Below are 26,721 nucleotides of genomic sequence, written 5' to 3'. Positions count from 1 at the left end.
GGATACATTGTCTGAAGACACTTTATATTTACTTCGAACATTGTCATTTGGGTTTTTATTCAGCTGTGATTCCTCCATAAATAGAACAGACTCATGACTTTGGTATAATTCTAATTAAATTATTCAAGACTTTCTTAAGAGAAACGGCATGCCATGCTAATTCTTTTTTAAAAAGAAACTACTGAATAACTTCCATACTTGTTTAATTCGTCTTTTAAAAACCTTCAAAAATGGAATTCTGCTCAAAACTTTGATTCTAGTTCCTTTCATATGAGTGTTGTCTCTGCCACCTCCAGGGTGGCTGGAGGCTGGAGGCTGGATGGATGCAGTTCAGGGAGTGGGAGGGAGTCAGCTGAGGAGGCTTAAGGGACCACAAGATGCTGGTGCTGGTGAGATCCACGTGAAAACATGTGCTGGGCGGTGAGAGCATTGTACGTTTCTGTCTCACAAGATCTCACGCGATATTGAGGATGGACCTCTTTGTGGCCTAAGGATAACCTTGGGGAACAGGCCCTAAATGCCTCTCCATTTGGAAAAGGCATGGCTTGATGAAGAACTCGTGTTTATTTTCGAGTAGGTGGGAATTCTCTCTACTGAAGTCAAGCAGATTTCGGGGGCTGTGCTAAATGGGTCCTGATGCCCGTCTCCCTCCAGAGAAGAGGGGAAGGGAAAAAGCCTAAGGAAGAACTAAAAAACATTTCTCACCTGGCTGGCGTGGCTCAGTGGTTGAACATCGAATTGGTCACAATTCGATTCCCGGTCAGGGCACATGCCCAGGTTGTGGGTTCGATCCCCAATGTGGGGTATGCAAGAGGCAGCCGATCAATGCTTCTCTCTCATCATTGATGTTTCTGTCTCTCTCTCCCTCTCCCTTCCTCTATGAAATCAATAAAAAATATATTAAAAAATAAAATAAAAATAAAAATATTTCTCTTGGGCTCCCAAAAACAAAAAATATTCCATAAATAATAGCTTGTCTTTATTAATCAATAATCTTTACTTTAAAATGAGAAAGTTTAAGTTACAGGAATGTATTGAGTACCTAATGCTCATCATACCTTCACCTAGGAAGAAGTTTATTCAAGGTTATTTCTCAGAGAAACGCTAGCATGTTTCCAGGGAAGGCTGTTTTTAACCATCTACATATAACTTTTACATTCGACAGGAAATGAAATACTCGGTGCCTTTTTCCTGGCCTGATTTAGTAATAAGCTGCTTTATAGCAGATCTATGTGTGTGATCTTTGCAAATGCCTCCTGTGAACTCTCCGGTGGTAGTGACAAGTGCATTAGGGTTGGTTTTTCCCAGTCTCCCCTGCGGTGTCTGACCCCCAGCAGGTGTTCGCAGCAGGGTAGCCAGGCGGCATCCAGCCGTGGGGTGACTTCTGAACCCAGAGTGAGCCTTCCTGCTCTCTTCGCGGCCAAGACTCGTGATTTGTATTCCCTGCGGGTTCTCTGAAGCCTAAAACTTGCTTAGGTGGAGAGAAAAATGGAATTGTAAATTCAAGCGGTAAACAGCCAAGAGTTTTTGGAGAATTAAGTAATAGTCATAGACGGTGTGAAGGGCTCCCTTCCCGCCAGCACGGTGCCGTGGTGTGTGTGTGTGTGTGTGTGTGTGTGTGTGTGTGTGTATGTGTGTGAGAGTGTGTGCAGTGCTGTCCCAGGGGGGCCTCACAACCACCTCACGGTTCTCATCCCTGTTGAGGGGGTGGGGAGACTAGGGCTTGGAGAGCCTGAATGACTTGCCCAGGGCAACAGGACAGGGAAGCAGAAGAAGCAGAGATTGAACCAGGAGCCAGATTCCGGAACCCAAGTTCTGAACCACCAGGCAGAACCTGCTCCTTTGCCTTCCCGCCTCATGGCTTCTTTTCTTTGCATTTTGGCTTCGAAGATCCCTGGACCGTACCCCCCAAGGTGTTAGGGACTTAACGTGCAACCAAACCTGGACTCTCCCACTCCCCCATCTCTTCCTCTTCCTTCGGGGCATAATGAATAGTTGGAATGGGAGAGAAGATTCACCAGGAACAAGAGCTTCCCCCCCGCAACCCGGCACCCCCAGAAAAACCAGCTGTTGGACATGGGCTGGTTCCCTGAATGCTTTAATCAGGAACTGGGGCTCCTTGTTCTGCCTGACACTCTTCAAGGCATCGCAGGGACCTGCCCAGAAGCCCGGGGAGAGCAGGACCGCGTTGGCATGGAGATGAGAGCTGGGTGTTTGTGACCATTATGTGACTTCTGACGGTAGAGAACCCGCCTCTGCTTGAACCGGGCAGTGTGGTCTTATTAAGAATAATAATGGTGTCCTAAAGTGATTATAATTACAGCACTTTCTATGATAAAAAAAAAAAAGGACTTTCATGCTAACACAGTAAATCCAACGGAAGGTGCTAAAGGCCTGCATCTCCATACCTGGTAATGGCTTTGAAAAGTCTTCAGGGGTTTCTGTTGAAAGATTTCTGTCATCTCCGCTAATACGGGTGGAACACAGGCAGCAAAATGATTTTCATCGTTAAACATCTGAATGGAAGAGAAGCCCAATTATTTTGGGGACTCGCATTTTAATCATGGTGCATTGGCTTGATTATTACTTAGTACGCAATTTTTGGGGAAGGATTTGAACTGAAAATACGAACCAGCCTGTGCAATTGAGGAGGAAGCCATCCAGTGTCCCCAGATTGCATTAAGCTCCCTGCCAGCGAGGCTGAGAAACAGGAAGGCGGTGGCCAGCAAGAAGAGATGGGATAGAACAAACTGAGTAGGTAAACAATGGAGGGAAAAGGAAAAGATTGCTGGGGTTAAAAGAACAAGAAAGTCAGAGCTAGGGTCTCAGCGGCTTCTGAGCTGGAGACAGAACTCAGCATCGATGGCCCTGCCAGGAAGGACTGCGAAGGCCCACGCAAGACATCGGCGCAATCACCGGGGAGGCACAGTCTGAGAGGCCGTGCACCACCCTCCCCTGGACTGCCAACCTTTGTTTCAGGCGTAGTGCGTGCTGGGCACCATGCACAGGCCGCCTCCTCTAGTCCTCGCAACAGCCCTTGAAGTATGTACAGTTATTTGACTTCCTTGTCAGCTGGGGAGTCGGCTATTCTGTCCAAGGCCACACTGGCGAGTGGCAGAGCGGGGGGAGCCATCGGGTCTGCCCGGTCCACAGTCCGAGCCCCGCACCACTGCTCCTGCTGTGCCCGTGGACTTTTTAAATAGCCACCTCCCCCAGCCGGCATGGCTCAGTGGTTGAGCATCGACCTATGAACCAGGAGGTCATGGTTCGAGTCCCAGTCAGGGCACACGCCTGGATTGTGGGCTGGATCCCCAGTGTGGGGCGTGCAGGAGGCAGCCGGTTGATGATTCTCTCTCATCACTGATGTTTCTGTCTCTCTCTCTCCCTCTTCCTTCCTCTCTGAAGTCAATACAAATATTTCTTTAAATAAATAACCAACCACCCTCAGACACACCTTTCTCCTCAAGTTCTTCCTCCCACCATACCCTGCACCTTCTTGACTTCTGTCTGGTTTCCTTTGCTGTAGGCTGTGGGTGTGGTGGGAAGCGTCCTGGACTTATTGTGGGGGCCTTGACGCTGGTAGCATTGCACACAAGGTCACAGGCAGGTGATCAACCTCCCCGTGTCCTCCTTTTCTCATTAGTTAATGATCTTGGAGTTTTTCTGTTCCTGAGGCTGCTGCAATAAATTAGCACAGACTAGGTGACTTAACAGAAATGTGTTTTCTCACAGTTCTGGAGGCCAGAAGTTCAAAATCAGGGTGTGGGCAGGGCCTGCTCCCTCCCCGGGCTCCAGGGGAGGGTCCTTCCTGCCTCTCCCAGCTCCTGTGGCTGCTGCAGGGCCTGGCTTTCCTTGGCTCTTCACTGCATTACTCCGATCTCCGCCTCCATTCTCACATGACACTCTCCCTGCCCGGGTGTGTGTGTGTGTGTGTGTGTGTGTGTGTGTGTGTGTGTGTGTGTGTGCGCGCGCGCGCGCCAACCTGTCTTTTTGGGGAGACACAGTGTAACGCACAAGTTTGTTCTGAGTTTATTGTTCCATGAACTTTTTTTCTTTCTAACCCATCTTTAGTTGCCAATAACTTTGACTTGGAATTCACATATCGTTTTTATTGAAGGTAGTAGCATTGCCATCACATGCAGCCTGTGACAAAATCATGCCCTGGGGGACAGTTGAGTGGCAGAATGAGGGCCGATTGCAGATTTTTTTTAAAAAAAAATATGTTTTTATTTATTTCAGAGAGGAAGGGAGAGGGAGATAGAAACATCGATGATGAGAGGGAATCATTGATCGGCTGCCTCCTGCACACCCCACACTGGGGACTGAGCCTGAAACCAGGAATCGAACCGTGACCTCCTGGTTCATAGGTTGACACAACCAATGAGCCATGCTAGAAAGGCAGATTTTAGATTCTTTCCTGTATTTCTGTGTCCATTTAGTAACTGCTTACAATGTTAAAGAATCTCCTATCTTATCGCACTAATCCTGGTGCTGGAATTACTGTAATGCGGGAAAAGCCCACTCTACCAGGCCCCTGGCGTTTACATGCCTGTGACACACAGGTTCTCATGTTTCCAACCACACAGATGAAGAAAGGCTTGAAAGCTCGTATTCCATGTTTGGCAGACTGGGAGGCATCTGTCACCCGTTCAAATCAGATACATTTGATATGAAAGACACACCTTCCTCCTCCAGTTCATCCTCCCCCCATCCCCGGCGCTTTCTTGACTTCTGTCTGGCTTCCTTTGCTGCAGGAAGCTGGGCTTCACCTCCTCTGGGCTTCCTGTTCCCCCTGGAACGATTGCCCATCCTTCCAACTAAAAACCAGAAGGGGAAGGGAGGTCGGCTGTCGTGGCAGCGATCGCTCCTCGTGGTGGTGCCCCGTTGCGCAGGACCTCAGGAGGGGACCCCTCAGGGGCGTTTCCCTTGCCCGTGGCGCCTGGCAGCGTGCCCTGAGATTTACTTTATATCTCAGTCACTGGACGGAGCAGGTCCAACCCTTGGGCCCTTGATTCAATGTGGTGGGGCTGGTGGCTGCTGACTCTTCCCCAGCCCCACAAAGAGCGCAGCAGGAGTAGGCGCCGGGTCCTGTGTGACAGTGAGCAAGGCGCCGTCCCTTCCACCTAAGGGCTCCTTTGACTGCTAACAATGGGCCTCTGCTCCACAGCCATCTGCTTCCTCCTCACACACTCTGTTCTGCTTGTCCAGCTGGACTTGATGGTGGGCTCCTTGCACGCTAGTGACAACAGACACCACCTGGGAGACCCAACACCCCTGTGAGGCAGGTGCACCGTGGCCCCTGTGCCTTTGCGCATCCATGTTTATGGGGTGGGGGGTGGTTTGTGAGAGAGGCGGTGAGTCCCGCATTGCGGGCTGGTGTCCCGGGCTGCAGAGAATTGGTGTGTGATGCACAGTCGGCCTGCCTGTCACCCGGCCCCCCTCCGCCCTCTCCTGGCCCAGATGGACTATTTGAGGTGTTGCCTATTGCTACTCAATAAAAAAGGGTTGCTGTTTTGCTCTTGGAATTCTCAAAGAGGGGAAAATACTCTCCAGTGCCACAATGGCCACAGTAAGGGCACAACACTAGTCGGTTCGGTGTTGAGTTAGTGCTTGCTCTGCAGCTCAGGTCCCAGGGCGGATGTTTGCCGATGTTTATTATACGGCACATCACATACCTGTGGCCGGACGTACTCAGTCTCGGGCTGCCACTGTAGGAGGAGGATGGGGGCTGTCTGGAGAGTGAGGCCCGGTGCCCAGGGCCAGCTCCATCGTTCCCGGAAGCCGAGCAGGGCGGTGGGAAGCCCACTTCCATTCCATACCAAACAGAGGGGGAGATTTCTACCTGGTCTCCTAGGGACAGCTTGCTGCTCCCACCACACATCTCCAGCCTCTCCCAAGCCAGCCGATAAGTGGCCTTATTAGCAGCGGACAGGGAAGCACTTCCACTTCCCACCCATGCAACCCCCTGCCTGATGCCAGCCCCTGGGCAGCCCCTGCAGAAGGTGGTGCCCTGGGGAGGGAAGGTGGAAGGTAGTGAGTGGAAACCTTTTCCTGAGAGCAGAGAAGGCCGGATAACCTGGCCGGGCCCTTTGGCAAGGTGGGGACCGGTTGCTGGAACAGAAGCTGCTTGTGAGAAGGTGGGTGAGGATGCCAGGAGCCTCGGCGGGCCACCCAGAGCCCTTCCCACCACGTCAGCTGCTCCTGGGGCGATTTGTAGGCTTTTCCCAATTGGACAAGCTACTGTGTGGTTTGTGCCGTCATTTGGGGATTAGGTGTTCCGGGTGCTGATCCCAGGTCTGCTGCTTGCCAGGTGCTGGGTGTGGAGCACAAGTTCAGCCTCTCGGAGCTTCAGTTTCCTCTCCTGTACATCAGGCGAGTTGACCAGAGGAGCTGAGATGCTGCAAGCTCGAACACTCCACCGTCACCGTGCATGGTATTTGTGAGCGCTTTCCGTGGCGCTGATTTGGGTCTGCTATAATGCAGCTAAGCCAGAGGTGGGCAAACTTTTTGACTCGAGGGCCACAATGGGTTCTTAAACTGGACCGGAGGGCTGGAACAAAAGCATGGATGGAGTGTTTGTGTGAACTAATATAAATTCAAAGTAAAGGAGCAGAGGGGAGAGCAAGAGAACCCTCCGCTCTTTCGGCTCCGCGGGCCGGATCCGGCCCGTGGGCCGTAGTTTGCCCACGGCTGACTGGGTTCCGTTCAGGTGCAGAACCTGTTCAGTGCCTGTGAGATGGGAGGTGGATGGTGCTGGCGCTCAGCGACCACAGTGGCAGAGCCTTCTAGAGCTGGTTAGAAATACAGATTCCTGCGGCCCCATCCAGACTTCCTGGGGGAGACCTGCTGCCCCGGGGCCCGAGAGTCTACTTTCTATTGTGCTCCCCTTAAGCCGCCCGGCCCAGCCCTCGGACACTATTTGGAGGCTACGAATAGTGCCAGGTGCTCCTCTGCTCCTGGTTTTCTGGGCGAAGTGGGTGTGTTTCTTATCCTCTTAAATGCGGTTGTTTGGCTATCTCCTCTGCCCATTGGAAGATCTCTACCTCATGCAGACTGTGTTCCCGAAGCTTCCGCAAGTTGGCAGGTGGAACCTGGAGTGAGTTTTGTTCTGGGGAAGCGCTCGGAAGCTGGGCCGTTCAGTCTCTGCGCTGATGGCAGCCTTTCAAATTTCTAGTCTCCCGAGCAATAATTTGTAATTCAATAAACATGAATTACTAGGGAAACAAAAAGGAAAGAAAGACATGCAGATACAAGCACCACTTCTTCAGCTATTAGATTCAGCGGACATCCCATTTCTCTTTTGCACAGATCTCAGCGTTTCTGGGGCTTCCTCCTGTCCCTGTTCCCTTGCTGTGGGTTAGGACACCTCGTTGCAGATGTGTCACTGTTTGTGGATGGGTGCCTTAGCAGAGCGCTTGGGGCTCTAAGAAGTGTTTGCTGGATGAGGGGCAGGACAACTGAGAAGTTGTCACGAATGGTGCCAGTAACAACCTTGTTGGGGCCTCCTCCGCTCAGCGGACAGTGGTTATTTTTGCCAAAGCCAGCAGGAAATGTGGTGGGCTTAGGTTCTGGGCTTTTCAGCCCTCTCGAGGGGGCCTGAGCCTAGAGCTTTCCCCCAGGGCTGGCCAATGGGCTAACTCAGAGGTTCTCAACCCTGGAAAGTGTGCCCTCCAGGGGCTTGGCACTCTCCAGAGATAGTTTTGGTTGTTATAACTTGGGTGGTTCCATTGGCATCTAGTGGATAGAGGCCAGGGATGCTGCTCAGCGTCCTACACACACTACACACACACACACACACACACACACACACACACACACACTGGCATCTAGTGGATAGAAGCCAGGGATGCTGCTCAGCATCCTATACACACACACACACACACACACACACACACTGGCATCTAGTGGATAGAGGTCAGGAATGCTGCTCAGCATCCTACACACACACACACACACACACACACACACACACACACACACACATTATAGGCAGTTAGATAGGACGACGTCTAGGCCTCGGTTGTATGTCAGCTCCGGGCCCAAAAGAACAGCAAAACCAGACAAGTGATCATGTGGCTGCCTCAGGACCAGGAGCATTGACTAAGGACCCCCCGCCCCCTGCCCTGGCACTGGCCAATCAGTGGAGACTAGGACCCTGGGAAGCTGGTGAATATACTATTGAAATCCTCCCCTGCCCTCCCCTCAGATTCCCACCTGCAAGAGAGAGAGAAATACACTGAGGACACCGGACCCAGTGTGCACTCTCCCCCAGGGGAGCACGCCTGTGCCATTCCTTCCCCCCTCCTTTCCCACAGGCATGTGTCCCCTAACTTCTAAGGGGCCCATGAGACTTGCAACTAGGGGAGCAATGGGTACTGGCAGCTCATCCCCACTAACCCCCTGCACCTCTCTCCAAGGCCCCCTTTTCTCTGACTTCCCAGTGAGCCAGAGCAGCCCAGCCCAGGCTCTCCTGTTGCTGTTTCTACACCCTTCCTTGTTTCACTGTCCTGAGTGTGTGTTTGCTGCGGCCAATAAATTCTTGCTTGCTTTGCTGCACTTTGTCTCTTGATTGAAATATTTCCTTCAAGAAGACAAGACCCAAGGCCTCATCATCTTGCCAGTAACACAACTACCTGCCCCCATCTCTACAGTCCGGTCTTTGCTTATCTATATATATATATAAAAGCCTTCTCTATATATAAAAGCCTGAGCGACCGGTACAACTAGTCAGCTGAATGACTGGTCACTATGATGTGCACTAACCACCAGGGGGCAGATGCTCAACTCAGGAGCTGCCCCCTGGTGGTCAGTATGCTCCCACAGCCAACCTCCCACAGCTGGCCAACCTCCTGCAGTCCCTCCCTCTGGCTGGCCAACCTCCTGCAGTCCCTCCCTCCAGCCGGCCCCGATCAGCCCCCATCACTGGCCAGGCGGAGGGACCCCACCTGTGCATGGATTTGTGCACCGGGCCTCTAGTGTTTTATATAACACAACTCCCTGTCAACAGTGCCAAGGGTGAGAAATCCTGATAAGTCAACCCACCAACTCAGCTGGCCTGGGAACAGCTGCCCAGAGCAGGGAGGGGAAGGTGTCTGTCAGAAGCATGCTGGGGAGGGGCAGCTGACACCTATTGATCCCCGCCCCCATCTTTGCAGTCTGGTCTTGTCCTAGCATCATGTGCTTCTTGCCAGATACAGCCAGGCGCATCGGGAATGTTAAAAATCATCTCTAACTGGAGTGATTGGGTATTAAAGAGAAGGAAGAATTTTTTTAATATATATTTTTATTGATTTTAGAGAGGAAGGGAGAGAGAGAGAGAGAGAGAAACATCAATGATGAGAATTATTGATTGGCTGCCTCCGCACACCCCCTACTGGGGATGGAGCCCAAAACCCAGGCAGGAGCCCTTAACTGGAATCAAGCCTGGGACCTTTCAGTCTGCAGGCCAATGCTCTGTCCACTGAGCCAAACCAGCTAGGGTGAGAAGGACGAATTTTGAACCGGACTCAAGGAATGAGCATGCTTTCATTTCCTCAGTGTATTTTTGAAGCATCGACTGAATGCCAGGTCTCATTCTAAGCCCTGGGAGGCAACAGTCAACTAGACAAAGGTGTTCCTTGCTTCTGTGGAACCTGTGTGCTTGTTGGGAAGGCAGACTGTAAGCAGGTAAACAGAATTTTAGACAAAGGCTGTGAAGACAATACAAGCTGGTAATGCTATAGATGTAAACAAACAAGACTGCTGTAGAGAGGGTCGCTGAAGAAGACCTTTCTGAGGAGGCATAGTTTGGGCTGTGAGATCAGAAGAGAGGGTAACATTCGAGGAATAAAAAAACGAATGCCTTCTACCACGAAGTGCTTCTGAGAACATCATTGCATCCGAGGAACTGCAAACAGTTCTAAAGCTCTCCACAGAACCTTCCTAAAGCGACCTAGGCTCCAGCTCCCCAAGCCTCTGTGCCATGCTGGTTGGGCCTCTCATGGCCACGTGCACTGTGCACTCTTTTCTAGAAGAGAAAGATGTGATATGTAGGCACCGAGCAAGACAACATGGTTGGGGTGGGAGGAGATTGTTTGAGGTTAAAAACAACCACAGAACCTCCCGTGATGGCGGAGTGCTCTGAACCTTGGACTTCTGAATGACTAGTGCCCGCTGCCTACTAATCCTCCAAGTAGTCACCTGATCCTCCAAGTAGTCACCTGATCCTCCAAGTTCCTGATCCCACAAGTTCAATGAAGCCATAACTGAGTTTACCGAAGCGTGGCTCCCGTATGTTTTGTATGCATAAGGATTGATTACCGAACAGCTTGTGGATGTTTTATATAACATCAATTCTTAAGTACGTACAAATTTCAAAAATATATATGAAATATTTGTTATCGTCCTTCGATCAGTAAAGCAAGTAGTACATTTAGGATGTTAACCGTGAGGGACACGGGCAATCAACTTCCAGTTGCCCACCTTCCTGCTCACTCCGCCCAAACAGGAGAGGTTGTGTGCCAGGCGCTGGGCTGTTTACAGAAGGTGGGGTCCCTGTGTACCCAAGGATGGTCCTCGCCTCTCCTCCACGTCCAGCTGACAACTCCCTTGAGCCTGCTCCTCTCTTGTCTCTCTGAACACATACCTCATTGTGCTGGGTTTTTGACCCGTGAGGCTGGCCAGAGAAAATCCCAGTATTTGTGTTCAGGCCTCAGGGAAGACAGAGACCTGCGACACCTTAACTCGGCCTCCTGTTCCCGCCCAGCTTCACCAGAACTCTTCTAGGTGCCCGGTGCTTAGCAGGGCCCGTGCTGCAGGGGGCGCTCCTTTCCCCTTCCTGTGATTCCCGGGGGCTGCACCACCTCAGACCCCACCTGTGAGTGACCGGAGATACAGAGCCCAGCCATCCTGGCTTCACTGGCCAGACAGTGCCTCCACACATCTCTCTGAGTCCTGACGCCATTTTCACATTATCTCCTACATCAATGCTGTTGAGAAGCCCAATGAAATTGGGATTTTTGATTCTTTGTATGCTAACTGTATATGAGATACTGAGTTGTAGGAGATATTGTATAGGTGCTATTATTAGACCTGGTATTCCAAAATTTCATGAGAATATCTTAGGATGGCCTTCTGTGTTTTTAGTTTTTATGTTATTATTATTACTAGAGGCCCGATGCATGAAATTCGTGCAAGAGTAGGCCTTCCTTCCCCTGCTACCGGCACCATCTTCCCTCTGGCACCTGGGACCCGGTCTTCCCTTGTAGCCCTGGCTTCATCCGGAAGGTCATCCAGAAAGACGTCTGGTCTAATTAGCATATTATGCTTTTATTATTGTAGATTTTATTGTGGCAGTTGCTGAGTCTTTTCAGTTTAGAAGCTCATGACACTGAGTTCTGAGAAATTTTCTAGTAAAATGTCTGTTCTCTCTGTTCAGACCACCGATTATCCATGTGTTGGGCCTTCTACTTTCTCCTATTCTGCATTTCTTTGCCTTTAATTTGACTCTGACTATTCATTTCTGCCATCTTTACTTTCTCTACTTTTTAACGGCACTTTGTTCTGCTCAGAATGTTTTTTTGTTGTTGCTCCCTATTATTTCAGAGTTGTGTATCTTCTATTGCTCTGAGAAAATTATGATTTTTTTTTTTTTTTTGGCAGTTTTCTTTCTGCTTCCTGCCTTTTCTCTCTTGTCTCTGAGTTCCTTTTCTTGGGGTGTTTGTCATGGCCTCTGTCTCACACTAGAGGCTTTCCTCAAATACCTAGCAAGTATTGACTGTCTATTTAAAAGAGAAACATTTAAAGTGCCGATTGGAAGTTCTGGGGCTGTACCCTGTAGGCAGAGTATACAGTTTATTTTCATTATTTATATTCAAGTCTAACTTTTGAAACATGGCAATGATAACGGTTCTGGTACCTGACCTGTGGCAGATGTTTTCAGCTGGGTGATGAAACCCAAGCACCTTCCCAACACTCGGCCTTCTCTCTGACCCGAAGCTTTCACTGTGGCCTCCTTTGTGACAAGGACACAGCTCTGGACAAGGACTTACATGGAGGTCTTCTGGGGGATTTCAGGGAAAGCTTATGTTTTCCTGATAAAAGTGGCAGCTAAGGCTGAAATGATCATTTCTCCTTCCTCCTGCCTTTGATAAAATGCAAGACCTTCAACAGGGATAGCCAACTTCTGACCTTGAGCGAGAAGTCAGGGGAAACGAGGGTGGTCTGCCTCTGATTTTCCTTGAGATGTTGATCCAGTCCCAACAGTCTCTAGCGACGTCTTGATTTGGAGAAAAACAAACCTCTACTTGTTTGATCCACCCTAAATCTATAGTTTCCTGTTTACTTCCTTCTAAAAACATTCCAAATGATGCATCATCATAACCTGAGAAGGGGAAAAAAAAAGCTTAATAATTTAAAAAATTAGTTTAAGGCAAGTTTCCATCTTTTTTCTCTCCTGGAAATCTCACGTCTGAAAGTCTTCTGTTATTGTCTTTTCTGCTGTTTTGGACAGGGCCCTTATTTCCCATGGGCAAGGTGTGGACCCTGTCACAGGGATCTAAACTTGGCCACCACAAAAGGAGCCCCAGATGAGAGGACCACCAGAGGGGTTTGTATGGGCTAGACGGGGCGTCGGCAAACTAAGGCCCGTGGGTCAGATCTGCCTGTTTTTGTAAATAGAGTTTATTGGAACGTGGGCATACTGACTTCTCTCTACGTGGTCTGTGCTGCTTCCCCACTACAATGTCAGAATTGAGTAGCTGAGACATTGCTGTAGCCTCCCCCATCCACTCCCTGGCTCTCTACCGAAAACAATTGCTGTGCTCAGGGTTAGACTGTCAGGTGCTCGATAGAGATGAAGGAGGGAGTGCAGGTGGGGGCATCCCTGGTGGGTATGGGAAGGGCGAGATGGTGGCTCTGAGGAGCCCACTGCATACCCTACAAAAGGAAGGTTGAGCAAGTAGACATCAGCCATACCCAGAACCATCCGTGAACTTAAGGACGATCCTCCTCCTGCTCCGCCTTCTGTCCTAAAGGAATCAGCATCGTCATGAGCACGGTGGGGACATAGAAATGAGTCCCCACCACGCCTCCCCTTCTCTTCAGAAGGTCTCAGAGTCCAAGACAAGCCCTGATATTGGATGCCAGATAGCAGCGTTGATGTTGCATAGGACTGGACTTGTCATACCTAAAAATAAGTGTATTACCACAAAGATATTGGAAAAATACAAGCTTTGCCTGCGATTTCATTCAAGGATGGAGAAGAACGATTTACAGAGCTTGTTTGAAGTCAGTTGTAGGATAAGGGAAAGTTCTATCGAAATGCTATCTCATCACGCAAGCCCTGTGGAGGGAAGTTTGGAAATGTCTAGCCCATTTCCATACGCATTTATCCTTCGACTCAGAAATCCACTTCTAACAAAAGGTTAGGTTGGGAAAAACGATGAAAAGCAATTCACAAGTCAGTTCACTATGACAGTACTTGCACTGTAAGAGCAAGTGATTGTATCGTCAAAAAAGGACTGATGGGCCCTAGTCGGTTGGCTCAATGGATAGACCATTGGCCTGCAGACTGAAGGGTCCCGGGTTCGATTCCAGTCGAGGGCATATTACTGGGTTGTGGGCTTGATCCCCAGTAGAAGGTATGCAGGAGGCAGCCGATCAATGATTCTCTCTCATCATTGATGTTTCTATCTCTCCCTCTCCCTTCCTCTGAAATCAATAAAAAATATTTTTTTTAAAAAAGAATACTTTAAAAAAAAGAAAGAAAAGGGACTGACTGGTGGGATGTAGGATATGGACCATGGAGCGTGATGGAGCTGGAATGAGTGAGGACCATCTTAGAGAGCCTTGGGGGAGGAGAGCAGGTGGAGAAGAGAGTGGGTTAATGTGTCTGTTCACCTAGGAGAGCGGACATGCTCACCAGGCGCCTCGCTTGGGAGACTGTCCAGGACAAAGGTCTCCAGAGTGGGGGTGACTGTGCGGCTCAGTGAGCACGGCCTCCTTGCATGTTCCTTTGCCCCCAGCCTGTTGGACCATCTGCAGACGTCAGCGCTTTCTTGGTATGCTGTGCTTTTTAAGGACGAGGTGCATGTGTTCATTGCCTAGAAAGCTGCAGCCCCAGAAGGGCTGACTTTACGGGGACCACAATGGGCTGGCAGAGGTATGTGACTGAGCTGACACTGAAAAAAATAATAAACACAATTAAAATGGGTCCCTTTGAGGTGATCTTTTAACTCCGAGTTAGAAACTGCTTTTCAAAGGAAAATCCAGCTGTGGAGAGAGTCATATAAAGATACTAGAGGCCTGGTGCACGAATTCGTGCACAGGTGGGGTCCCTCGGGGTGGCCTGTGGGGATCGGGCTCCAGCTTGTGCTCCCAGGCTCATAGCCCTGCAGCCCCACCTTGGCCTGGCGCTGCCCCCTCACCTGCTCCACCATCCCACCTGTGGGACGATCAATTGGGGCTGGGCCCCCGCCACCACAGCTGGTTACTGTCTGTGGGGCGATCAGTCGGGGCCAGGCCCCCCACCTGGCTCCACCAGCACCGCGGGTCACCTTCTGCGGGGTGATCGGGCCCCCGCTCACACTTGCCTTGGCCTGGCGCCACCCGCTCACCTGCTCCACCATCCTGCCGCAGTCCCGCTCTCATCGGTGCCCACTGGGACCGGCAGCGCCTCCACTGCTGCCCGTTACCAGTGCTGCGTTGCCAATGCCCGCCATGTTCCGCACCGCCCCCTGGTGGTCAGCGCACGTCATAGCGAGTGGTCGAACTCCCCATCGAGGAGACAATTGGCATATTAGGCTTTTAATATATAGGATGTTTAAATGTTTCCATCATTACTGAATTGTCTACTACCCGTGATGATAGAAGTTTGCTGCCTGCAAAAACACTTTGAACCTTCAACTCGGACACTAAACTTATGACCTGTGTAAAAATCTTCCAAACAATTTCAGTTCTTTAAGAAAAAACAAACAGTGAGAAGTAGTACCTTCTAGTTCAGCCGTGGGCAAACTACGGCCCGCGGGCCAGATCCGGCCCGTTTGGCTGTTCTATCCCGCCCGCGGAGCCAAAAGAGCGGAGGGTTCTCTTGCTCTCCCCTCCACTCCTTTACTTTGAATTTATATTAGTTCACACAAACACTCCATCCATGCTTTTGTTCCGGCCCTCCAGTCCAGTTTAAGAACCCATTGTGGCCCTCGAGTCAAAAAGTTTGCCCACCCCTGTTAGTTCACTAGAGCTAGGGTAGATGGGGGTTTACCATTCACTGTCCCCATTTTACAGATGAGGACACCGAGGCCCAGATGGTTACATTGGGAGGCAACACAACTCATGAGGGCAGAGCAGGATTTGAGAACGGTGGGTGTTCCTCCACTGTGTGCTCTGAACCACCACACTAAGCCACCTGCTAGCACGTAAGTTACAGATGTGCACACACATAGGGTTGAGTACTGGGAAATATTTTTCTTGATGGCGTAGATTGTCCTAAAAATTTCAGAATCACTCGTCTGTGGGAATTTGGGAGCCTTTATAAGGAAGGGTGGGCCTGGTTTGGTTCCAGAGAAACAGCCTGTTGCTGAGCAGAGCCAGGGTCCTGGTACCCAAGCCCGCTCTTGGATAAGCACAGGTGCTCGGCAAATAGCCCTTCACGTGGCCATGCGCGTGTCTGGCCCTGACACGGCCTTGGGAGAACACCTGGCTGCCGCCTCTAACAAGCTCCCCGACCAGAGCGGCCCCAGAACATACGTGAACAACAGAAAGCTGATCTAACCCATCAGTGCCGACTCCCAGCATGCTCGCCGTGCACTGCCTATGCGCAGCCTAGTTTACCCTCTGCCCAATCAGCAGGTATGAATTACCCCCCTGGAGTTGTGGCACTGCCCGCCTTTTACAGGAGCAACCTTGGATGGATGTCGAGGTGCAGCTTGGAGTCTGCCCATCTTCTTCCACCTGTGTCCTGGGAGGCGGGTTGGCTGCAGAGCCCCCTCCGCCTCCTACCGCCATCCCTGCCCTCTTCTCCGCCGCCTTCCAGTGAGAGCCGGAGGGGGAGGAGGGGGAGGAGGTCAGTGAGGAGCAGGGGTGAGGATGCTCTGCGGGTGGCAGCAGGACCCTGCCCGGGGCCTAGCAGGAGGCATGAGACCTGGGTGCCGGATGAAAGGGCACACCCAGGGCATTCAATGAGTAGGGGCCCTCTGTCCCATGTCAGGGTGGCAAACCCCCCGGAACTGTGCCACTCAGCTCCCTTTTCTCCTGGCTTTGGGTCGGCCCATGAGGACAAAGAGAAGGTGTACAAGGCCCACCTTCGGGTTAACAGGCTGCATTTCCCTCCACAGATGCAGCTGCCAACAGCCGGTCCCCTCCCAGCTCTGTCTCTTAACCTACCCCTTCAGGCTGGGATGGGAGAGTGCCAGTGGCTGCTGTGGGGCTCTGAGTGCCTTAGCCTACGCCCATCTCTACCCCTACCCCTGCCCACAGCCCAGGGGCAGCCCTCCATCACACCTGTGCCCATCCCTACCCCTGCCCACAGCCCCGGGGGCAGCCCTCCATCACACCTGTGCCCATCCCCACCCCTGCCCACAGCCCAGGGGGCAGCCCTCCATCACACCTGTACCCATCCCCACCCCTGCCCACAGCCCCGGGGGCAGCCCTCCATCACACCTGTGCCCATCCCCACCCCTGCCCACAGCCCCGGGGGCAGCCCTCCATCAAACCTGTGCCTATCCCTACCCCTGCCCACAGCCCCGGGGGCAGCCCTCCATCACACCTGTGCCCATCCCTACCCCTGCCCACAGCCCAGGGGGCAGCCCTCCATCACACCTGTGCCCATCCCTACCCCTGCCCACAGCCCCGGGGGAAGCCCTCCATCACACCTGTGCCCATCCCTATCCCTGCCCACAGACCAGGGGGCAGCCCTCCATCACACCTGTGCCCATCCCCACCCCTGCCCACAGCCCCGGGGGCAGCCCTCCATCATACTTGTGCCCATCTCTACCCCTACCCCTGCCCACAGCCCCAGGGGCAGCCCTCCATCACACCTGTGCCCATCCCTACCCCTGCCCACAGCCCCGGGGGCAGCCCTCCATCACACCTCCTCCCATGAACCCTGGGGTGGAAGACCTGTCCTGCTGGGCTCTGCCTACCACAGATGGTGACGACGACAATGAGACCATAACTTGGTTTAGTTTATGAGTCCGTCCAGATCTTTATTTCAGGCCACGGTTTACTGTAGTTGGTTTGTAGTGAATATACTGAGCTGCAGAAGGTCAGGGGAACAGAGATCCAAGGTCACGGTCCTGTCGGCCTTCACTGCCATCTCCGAAGTGTTCGCAGGCCCGTGGGGTTGGATTGAAGCCGTGTGACCTGCAGGGGCTCAGGGCCTCATCCCTGGGTGTGCTGGCCCACCCCCTCTATGGGCTGAATTGTGTCTCCCTCCCCCCCGAATCATAAGTTGAGCTCCTAACCACCAGCACCTTAATGTGACTGCATTTGGAGAGAGGGCCTTTAGAGTGTCATTAACTTAAGACAAGGCTATCGGGGTGGGCCCTCATCCTATGTGACTGGTGCCCTTTAAGAACAGATGACAGGGGCGGGGAGAGAGAGAGAGACCCCAGGTGTGCACATGCACAGAGGGATGGCCATGTGGAGAGGCAGCAGGGGGCCCGGGAGAAAATGACCTGCTGGCATTTCTACTTCAGCCCTCAGAATGTGCGAAAGGAATTTCTGTTCTCGACGCCGCCCAGGCCTGTGGTATTTTGTCATGTCGCCCTGAGCAAGCTAATACAGCCTGCGGGCGTCCCAGCCCCTGATCGCGCATGCCCTTCCCACTGCCTCTGCCCCCGCTTGGTGCCAGGGAGCCGGCGGCCTAGGTCCCCCACCCCTCCGGTCCATGATCCCTGCCGGACCGTCTTATGTTGGCAGGAATGAGGGGCCAGGGCTCCTGGGACAGAGTTGAGCCTACACTGTGACATCCCCCGGGCTTATTTTCTGGATCATAAAAACTATTTGTCTGATTAAGTCTTTTGTTCTTCAATAAACGCGTGCTAATATAACAGAACCCTGAGCACCTGCTCTTATCGCGCCGAAGGCAGACGGAGGAGAAGCGCGTTTAACGGAGTTAAGCTTGTTTTCCACAAGTCAAGGCACATCCACTTGGGGCGAAATCGTGACATTCAGGTGACCCAGAAAATGATGGCTTCTTTTATGGCTGCTTCTCCGGGGGCCCAGACCATCTAGCTGCCTGCCTTTCTGAGCTCTTGAAACAGAGAGGATTGAGATGTTTTGTGTGAAACCCGGCCCTTAAGCACACGAGGCTTTCGGCTGTGACTCTTCCCGTCTCCTTGCCATCTGGGCACTTCATTGATCTCCCTCCCCGGCGGCCCCTCCAGGAGAGGACACTCAGACTGAGCAGCCTGTGCACGTCTGCACTTCATCCGGAACCAGACGGGTGGCGTGTGGCGTGTGCAAGGTGGGGGCATGGTAACGCCCGGTAGTGAGACTGAGAGACCCTTCCTATGAATCAGACTTTAGGAAATTGAGGGCTGAGTTTTTTTCCAAGGTCTGAACTCACACTCACTTCTGAGGGAAATTTGTGTTGGCCGTGGAGGAGATCATTTGAGTTAATGTGGGCATTTTCCAAGAGTAATCAATACTTCCCAAACTAGCAAGCCAGCATCCTTTAGAGAATCATTGTCAGTGGCCTCGCCAGCGTGGCTCAATGGTTGAGTGTCGACCTATGAAGCAGGAGGTCACAGTTCGATTCCCGGTCAGGGCACATGCCCGGGTTCCGGGGTTGGTCCCCAGTAGGGGGCGTGCAGGAGGCAGCTGATCAATCATTGATGTTTCTGTCTCTCTCCCTCTCCCTTCTTCTCTGAAATCAATAAAAAATATATATTTTTTTAAAAAATGAATTACTGTCAGTGACTATAACTTGATTGTTTTAAGACTTCAGTTGGGTCTTCAGTTAGAGGCTCTGATTGGATGGGGCGGGTATATTGGAAGGTTACAAAATCTTTCTGCAAACCCCATCTTTGCCCCAGGTTGGCTTTTATATTGCTTTCAGTGTTTTAGGGACTGTGACATCATATCATACAATTTTTACTAAGAATTATTTTCACGGGTCTTTGTGCTCCATGGACAGGTGTGGCTACAACCCATGTTTGCTGTGCGTGTCATGCCTGGTTAATGTCTAGGTGACATGTATGAACAGTGATAATAAGGTGCATGATGGGAAGGGGTAGGAAGACTTTGCCAAGGTTAAGATGTCGCTTTTTTTTTTTTTTTTTTTTTTTTTTTTGGCCTAGTCTTAGTGTATCTCATCACTAGAATGTTCTGGAAGATTTCCCTGTGACTGTTCTATACTCTAGTTAGGAAAACACTGTATTTCACTGGCCTGGATGCAAAAGAATGATGCATCTGTGGTTTCTCCTCTGGGTTAGCATTCTTTCAAATAGCTGGACACCATAAGAACGTGGAGATTTAAGGCCTTTTCTGAAAGGAACGTACTGGGAAGGGCTTTAAAACGTCTCGGCAGAGAATGATGTCTGTAATTGCTATATGCCTTTTAAAATACTTGCTTTTTTCTCGTGGGTTTAACGGGGAAGAAATACCAAAGCCTTTTACAAACCACATAGAAATAGCCTGTTTCTTAAGTGGCTGCCCTGGAATTCGCACAGGGCGGCAACACGGAAGCCAGTGGCCTTTCCAGGTTCCAAGTCCCAGCGTGTGGGCTGGCCGGACCAGCAGGCACAGAGCAGGAGATGGAGGAACGTTGTAGATTTTCAGAAGGTGCCCGTGGGGCAGCGGGCCACAGCCCTCCACCCTGAGCCGCACACGAGGAACCATGGGTTACCCATCACTTCCGTCCACACGCTCAGGTACAGGCATCAGGGGAGCTGGGAGGGAGGTGTTTGTGCCTTTGACCTTGGGACTGAAGTACTAGTTTCTGCTTTCAAAGCCCTTCATGTTGGTCAATATCATAGGCGTATTTTCAAAGAATGAACTCTGGGAGGTAACCTAGCAGGTCCCCTTGGTGGGTGAGTGTTACATACAGCACAGCCATTACGTAGCCATCTGTACGCACAGCTCAGGGTAACGGAGTGTGTGATGGGCGGTCCATCTCCCTATTGGGAAACTTGTTTTTCTGGTTCTCGTTTTACACAGTTTTAAAATTGGCGATACTACCTTGGCAAATATCATAAACACAGTAGTTGTTTTTTTTAAGTGTGTTGAGGGAAAGGGCGGGAAAATTAAACTTTTAAATCATGGATAAACCTCAGTGAACTAGTGTCCTGCGCTTTAAGCCTCACCAGTCCTTCAGTCAACTCAACAGACTGAAAACCTTATGCGGGAAAGGCTGGTCTTCTACCTGATCATCAGGTGGTGGATTCTGTAAGGGACACCTTATCTTCTTCATCCCCATGGCCCAAGGATGTGGTCGCTGCTCACTAAATATTTATGGGGGGGGGGGGGAGAGAATCCTTCCAAAGCCTTGAAACAGGATTTTGAAGAGATATTTGTCCACCTGTGTTCAAGCAGCTTTATTCACCACATCCAAACTGAGCCAGCAAGTGTCCATGGATGGATGAATGGATTTTTAAATGTGGCCTCTACATATAATGGATTATTATTCGACCTTAAAAAGGGAGGGCATTCTGACACCTGCTCCTGCATGGACGAACCTTGAGGACATTAAGCTCAGCCAGATACGCCAGTCGCTCATTAGGGACGTAGAGAAGTCAAGTTCACAGAGTCAGAAAGCAGACTGCTGGTGGGGGCCAGGCACTGGGAGGAGGGAATGGGACTTGTGTCACGGGACAGGTTCAGTTTTACAAGAGAAAAAGAGTTCCGCTGATGGATGGTGGTGGTGGCTGCACAACAACGTGAATACTAGATGTAGCGCCACTTAACTGTACACTCACAACTGGTTCAGATGGCAAGTGGTATGTTTCGTGTCTTTTATCACAACGAAAAGAAATCTTCATCCCTGGAATAATAGTGAGGAGGAAGCAAGTAGTGGGGAGTGGACCCGGGGTTCTCAAACATAATTAGTTCCAAAGGCTGTTCGAGAAGCAATTTTGAAACCAACCACATCGTTTTTCCCGTAAGAAGTCATGTAAATTGAATTACAAAACAAAACAAAAAAACCATGAAAATATTGACAGCACCATTTCCTGAGATGTCAACAACACAGGGTTTAGCGGTAAACTGACCCCCATCTGTGCAATCTCTCCTTTGTCACCTGAGAGACACTGACTGCCCGTGCAGGTATGGGCGTGAACGGTTACCGGGCTGAGAAGCAAATTGTTGGAGCTGGGAGGCATTCGAGAACTGAGGTTTGACTGGAATAGCAACTTGAAAATCGTGCCCGCTGCTGCAAGTGTGTACGCATTATCTTCCTTTTCTTTTTTTTCTTTTTTAAACATGTACTAGAAGCTAACAATACTGAATGTTGGGAAATAAGATGAAGTGTAACCCCATGTGTTTAAATGGAAGTCCAGACCTAAAAGCCTTTCCTATTGCCAGGACCAACTCAAGCTAAAGGGACCTGCAGAAATAGCCTGCGGTTAAGACACTGCACCTTGGAGGAGAATCTGCTTCCACTCCTGTGGGAAATGCGCAGAAAGAGCTGATTTTTAGCTGAAATGCCGTTTTCTAAAATCCCTGAAAAGGTGGGGAGGGTTTGGGGGGTGTTTCCAGTTGTCTCTTCGGGGGAGAAAAGACCAGCTTGCCCTCTGTTAATAGAGGTTTCCCTGTGTGTCCCCTGCCCCCTGTAATCACCAGAATAGGGGGCCGAACCGGACCCACTTTAGTCCCTTTGTCTGGCGCTTTCTGAGGATTGGGTTTCCGTGAACGTGGGAAAAGGATCCTTATGTTTCCTGGCGTCAGTGAGTGAGGCCCAGCCTGGGGACTCTCGCTCGTGACTTTCAGCATCCGCCTTCATTCCTCCATCAATGGGGTGGCATCCTGCCAGCAGGTACATCCTGTAACCTCGGAGGCTGAGGGAGACGCCCGCGGCCCAGGCAGGGATGCCCAGGCGCCCCCGACCTGCTCCAGGGAGAGGGTGCCCCACGCTCATCTCTGCTTCCCAGCCCTGTCCCCGAGTTCGCCTACAGGGAGGGAAGGACCGGCTGAGCAGACGAGCAGACGGGAGCAGCCAGCCCCTGTCCCGGATCATCCTCTTGCCATCAAACACGCACTTCCCCGCTTCCCGCTCTGACTTCCAGAGGCTTGGCCCACGCGTGGTTGCTCATGGCAGCTCCCCTCTTAGCCCTGCTTGGCTGCTCCGTCCAAGAGGCAGAGAACCAGGCACCAGGTGTTGGGATCCCCGAGATAACTCCCCCACCTGCAGCCACCGCGGCAGGCCAGACGCCTCCTTCAGGTGTGGCCCTGGCTGCTTCGTGGGCTCCAAGGGGTGCATCGGTGCCCAGTTCTGGCCCTGGCTCTGCTGGTCTCTGGCCCAGGGGCCGCCCTGGATGCGTGTTCACACCCCTGGGACTTGTGTGTGGATGTCTTCTCTGCGTCTCAACAGCCTGAACGGACAGCTGGAGCCCGAGGATATTAAGTGAGGAAGCTGGGGGTCAGCTCTCACATGTCAGGATGAGATGAGACCGGGAGCTGGACGCCCGGACAGCTTCATGGAGGCGGTGGGTTTAAGGGTGCTTTTCTCTTCCTTCCCCGGAATGCTGCGATGATGTCACTCCACTACTGTTAAAACACGTCCTCAAAGCCCAGGATGCTCTGGGATGGGAAGACGCGGACTCACCAGAATCCCGGGAGGGCATTGGGCCCTGAGAAAGCCGGCCAGACAGCTCAAACTAAGTCTCTTGGGACAGGATGCCTCTGTGGCGTTGGGACTCCATTCATTCATCCATCCATCCATTCATTCAGCAGATTTCTCTGAGCACTTACTGTGTGCCCAGCTCTGTGCTCAGATCCCACAACGCGGAACCACTGGGTGACCCAAGGCGCAGCAAGGGGGAGGGGAAGGTGGGCAGCCGCAGGGAGACTCCAGAGGTAGAAGGGACAGGACATGTGGTCCATGGAGGCGGAGGCAGAGGGAAAGGGAATGGTGGCGCTTGGGCAGCCAGGCGAGAGGGTGGCCGCTGACCAGGCTGGGGAGACAAGGCAGGCAAGGTGAAGACAGAATGGGCGACTCTGGGACTAGAGCTCCTGTCGAGTGGAGCTCTGCCTGTTCCCGTTGAGGGCGGGCACTGCCCACCACGGGTCATTCCGGTGTTTCAGCACAAGGTCACGTCCGTCTCGGCCTCACCCGCTGCAGGACCAGCCGCCGTGCCCCAGGAAGGACCACTGGACACACCCGCCAGGTGTGCCACTTCCCCTCTGCGTCTGGACCCCGGTGAGGTCTGGGGGTCGTGTGGTACAGGTCGGGTTGGCACAGTGATGGGAGAAGTCAGCCCTGTGGCGAGGAAAGACAGAGGCGCCCCGCCGTCTCTGAGGAAGGAAAGCACCCCAGTGGCCAGGCCTTGTCCTGGGTGCATCACTCGTATGCCGTGTGAGGACACTGAGGCTCAGAGAGGGTGTGCAACGTACCTGAGGTGCCACAGCCAACAGAGGCGAAGCCCGGCTCAGATCCGGGTGTGGCAGACCCTAAACTGGTCTCCATGCGGCTCTGCTTCGGAGACAGTGCAGGGGGCATCCTGGGGCCACAGGTGGGAAATGGACTTAAAGCAGCACCCAGGTAGGAATGGATCCTCTCCGCCAGCTACGGCTACGTGATAACATCTCGCCACCTTGCCCTTTCCCCGCTTCCTGCCAGGGAGGGGTGCTTTGGAAAGTTTCAGAACTCGGAGAGCACCCCTCCCTCCAGGCACCGCCCCACCACCCCGGGAACCGGTTTCGGCAACAGAGGTGGTGGCAGCTCCCGTGTCTAGACCAGGGGTGGGCAAACTTCTTGACTCGAGGGCCACAATGGGTTCTTAAACTGGACCGGAGGGCCGGAACAAAAGCATGGATGGAGTGTTTGTGTGAACTAATATAAATTCAAAGTAAACATCATTACATAAAAGGGTACGGTCTTTTTTTTTATTTCAATAGTTTTATTCATTTCAAACATTTTAACAAGAAGAATGTAAACACTAATTATTATAATTTGAAACTTCAAAAAATGGAGGAATCATAGCACAATAACATACCTTATATTGAAGATGGCAGAGGCAAAATAAAATTGCCTAACAAAGGAAAGGTACAAAAGCCTTTCAAATTAAACTTAAATATAATAAAATAATTTAAAACTAAAACAAATAGAAAAGAACAAAATGTGTAAACAGTAAATTAAACATTTTCTTTAGTGCAACTTCCAGATTATGCCCGGGACGTAGATGTAGATGGCAATGTAGACTGGGTTGAAAGGTTTTTGGTCTTTAAAACATCAACTTCAGTGGGAACAGTGTTGTTGGTCTCCTTTTTAGCTAATGCTCTGATACTGTGCTCTCCAGGGGCGTGTCTCCCTACATCACCACGATAACGTGTCTACGCATTCCCAGGGTGATGTCGGGGGACGCGTCCGTGGGCATTACAAGGAGCCTCTGGAAGATTGAGAGGTTGTTCCTTCTACTGAATGGGCGGATATAAATCAGCCCACTCAGAAGAAGGAGCTGTGGCCGTGTTTCCCGACGTTGCCATGTTAACACTGCTGCTGGTGAAGGAGCGGAGGGGAGAGCAAGAGAACTCTCCACTCTTTCGGCTCCGCGGGCCGGATAGAACAGCCGAACGGGCCGGATCCGGCCTGCGGGCCGTAGTTTGCCCACGGCTGGTCTAGAAGCATTCTGATCTGGGCATGGCTTTTAGGCTCTTCCAACGGGGACCCCACACCAACCCTCCCACACCCCAGATCCTGCTCTCTCAACCTCAACCTCCGCAGCCCGTCTTACCCTGCCAAGCGCCAAGCATTCCTTGGAAAGCCAGGACCACGCCTGGAAGCAGGCAACTGGGCCTGGCCCTCCTCTCCCCACCATGCACTTGGCAGATGTGGTTTTCCAAGGAGCCAAGGAATCCACATGACTCTGGACATGTGTTTTTCTAGTTAGGCCCATAGTGCAGTGGCAGAAGCACAAGCGTGTATGTGCGCGCACACGTGCAGAGCCTGAATACACGGCAAAACCCAGCTCTTCCTAGCGAAGTTCTTCAACATCTGGTTGCGTTAAGTGGAGCCCTTTTGGAAATGGTTTCCCCCCTTCTTTATAGAAGCAACCTTAATTTCAATTTAGATTGTGGAGAAATGGCGCGTGGCAATTATTTTTGCTTTCTTTAACAAGATGTGTTTAAGTAAATGAGATTCATTTCTAGAGCTGAAGCGCTGAAAGGACCTGATTAACAAGATGGGCGCCGACAATCCCGGGGAGTCACTGTGGGCAAACAGCCCGCGTGGCTGGACCGGAAAGGACGCTGCGTGGGGGCTCTGGCAGCAGACGCTGGCAGATGGGCTGCTAATGTAATTAGGGACCGTTGTGTTAAATGAGCCATTATTTAAATTATCTGCTAATTTTCCTATTAACCTGCTGAAAAAGAGACAGTGATATCTGAGAAGTTTCAGGCTGCTTATCGCTAACTGGATCCATAACCAGTTCTTCCCTTGAATGCAGCATTTTACCTATTGCGGCAATTAGCACATGGCTTTCTGCGTGGTTATTGCCCCATGCATCACCAGGAGCGGGGAAGGGGCCGTGGGAGGCATGCGGCCGTGTGCAGGTGGCAGCCGGTGGCAGGCGTGCGGTGTGGTAGCTGGTTCCTAGCCCCGGGAGGATCTTAGCCTCCCGAACACTCTGGTTTTGCTTTGTTGAGGGTCTGAGTTACAGGATATTTGGTCTTTGGGGTGCATAAGGCGAGGTGTGCATGGCTCGTCGGTTCCTCATCTCTCTCTGCCCTTGAGGCAGGCATGGAGGAAAGAGCTGGGGCAGAAAGGAGAAGCCGTGGGCACCGGGGCCCGTCCAGCTGGGGGACTTCTGGAAAGCGGCGTGGGCACACTCAAAGCTGTCCACCAGAGGAGCGAGGAAATGGAGGTCCCGGTCCATCAGCTGCTGTGTGCTTGGGGGTGAGAGCTGTTCCCCGGAATGTTCACTCTGTGACCCTCACTTTGGCTGGCCCTGGACGCCAGAAGGGCTTGCTCCCGCAGCCAGAGCAAGCTGCCAGGGCATGCGGTGGGCACCTTCAGTCACCTCCCCTGTCTTCTGATTGGCTATCCTTGGAAAATGAAGAGCTTTATGTATAGAGCAGCGGGGACATTAATTAAGGTAGTCCATCCTAGCCAGTTCTAGAAAATCTAAATAAAACGTTGGCACACATGGAGTGGGAATTTGGCCTGGTGAACTCTCTCCTGCTTCTTCCGGCTTCTTGGCAGGTTTGGCCTCTTTGTCTGCCTCTCCTCCACCCCCACTGGGAGCTCCCACCTCTTCCTCCTCATCTTAGGGACGGGGATTAGTGGGTCCCTCTTGCCTTCGCTCTGGGGATCATCAGAAAGAGACAAAGAGAAAGGACTTTGTCCTCAAGCAATGCAGGAGCTTACTGAGAGAAAACATAGGCAAATTTGAGGAATTCTAAGGCAATAAATGTCATCACAAAAGGTGACAAAATCCATCAAAACAAAATCTATATATATAAAAGGCTAATATGCAAAGTGTCCCCTCGGGAGTTCCACTGGGAGTTCAATCGCTCGCTATGACGTGCGCTGATCACCAGGGGGCAGTGTGGAACATGGTGGTTGACCAGCAGTGGCGGCAGGGTGCTGAG

At 51.7% G+C, this 26,721-nt stretch overlaps 1 protein-coding gene across 1 annotated transcript in view; it reads left to right on the top strand.

The window, feature by feature from the left end:
• BACE2 (beta-secretase 2) overlaps positions 1–26,721 on the top strand; it is an 89,011-nt gene that overhangs the window by 1,306 nt on the left and 60,984 nt on the right. The window lies entirely within an intron of this gene.

This window comes from Plecotus auritus (assembly GCF_963455305.1).
Source record: "Plecotus auritus genome assembly, chromosome: 2".
Taxonomy (NCBI): Eukaryota; Metazoa; Chordata; class Mammalia; order Chiroptera; family Vespertilionidae; genus Plecotus; species Plecotus auritus.
Note: the sequence above shows the minus strand (reverse complement) of the source record. Positions and strands in the feature narration are given on the sequence as shown.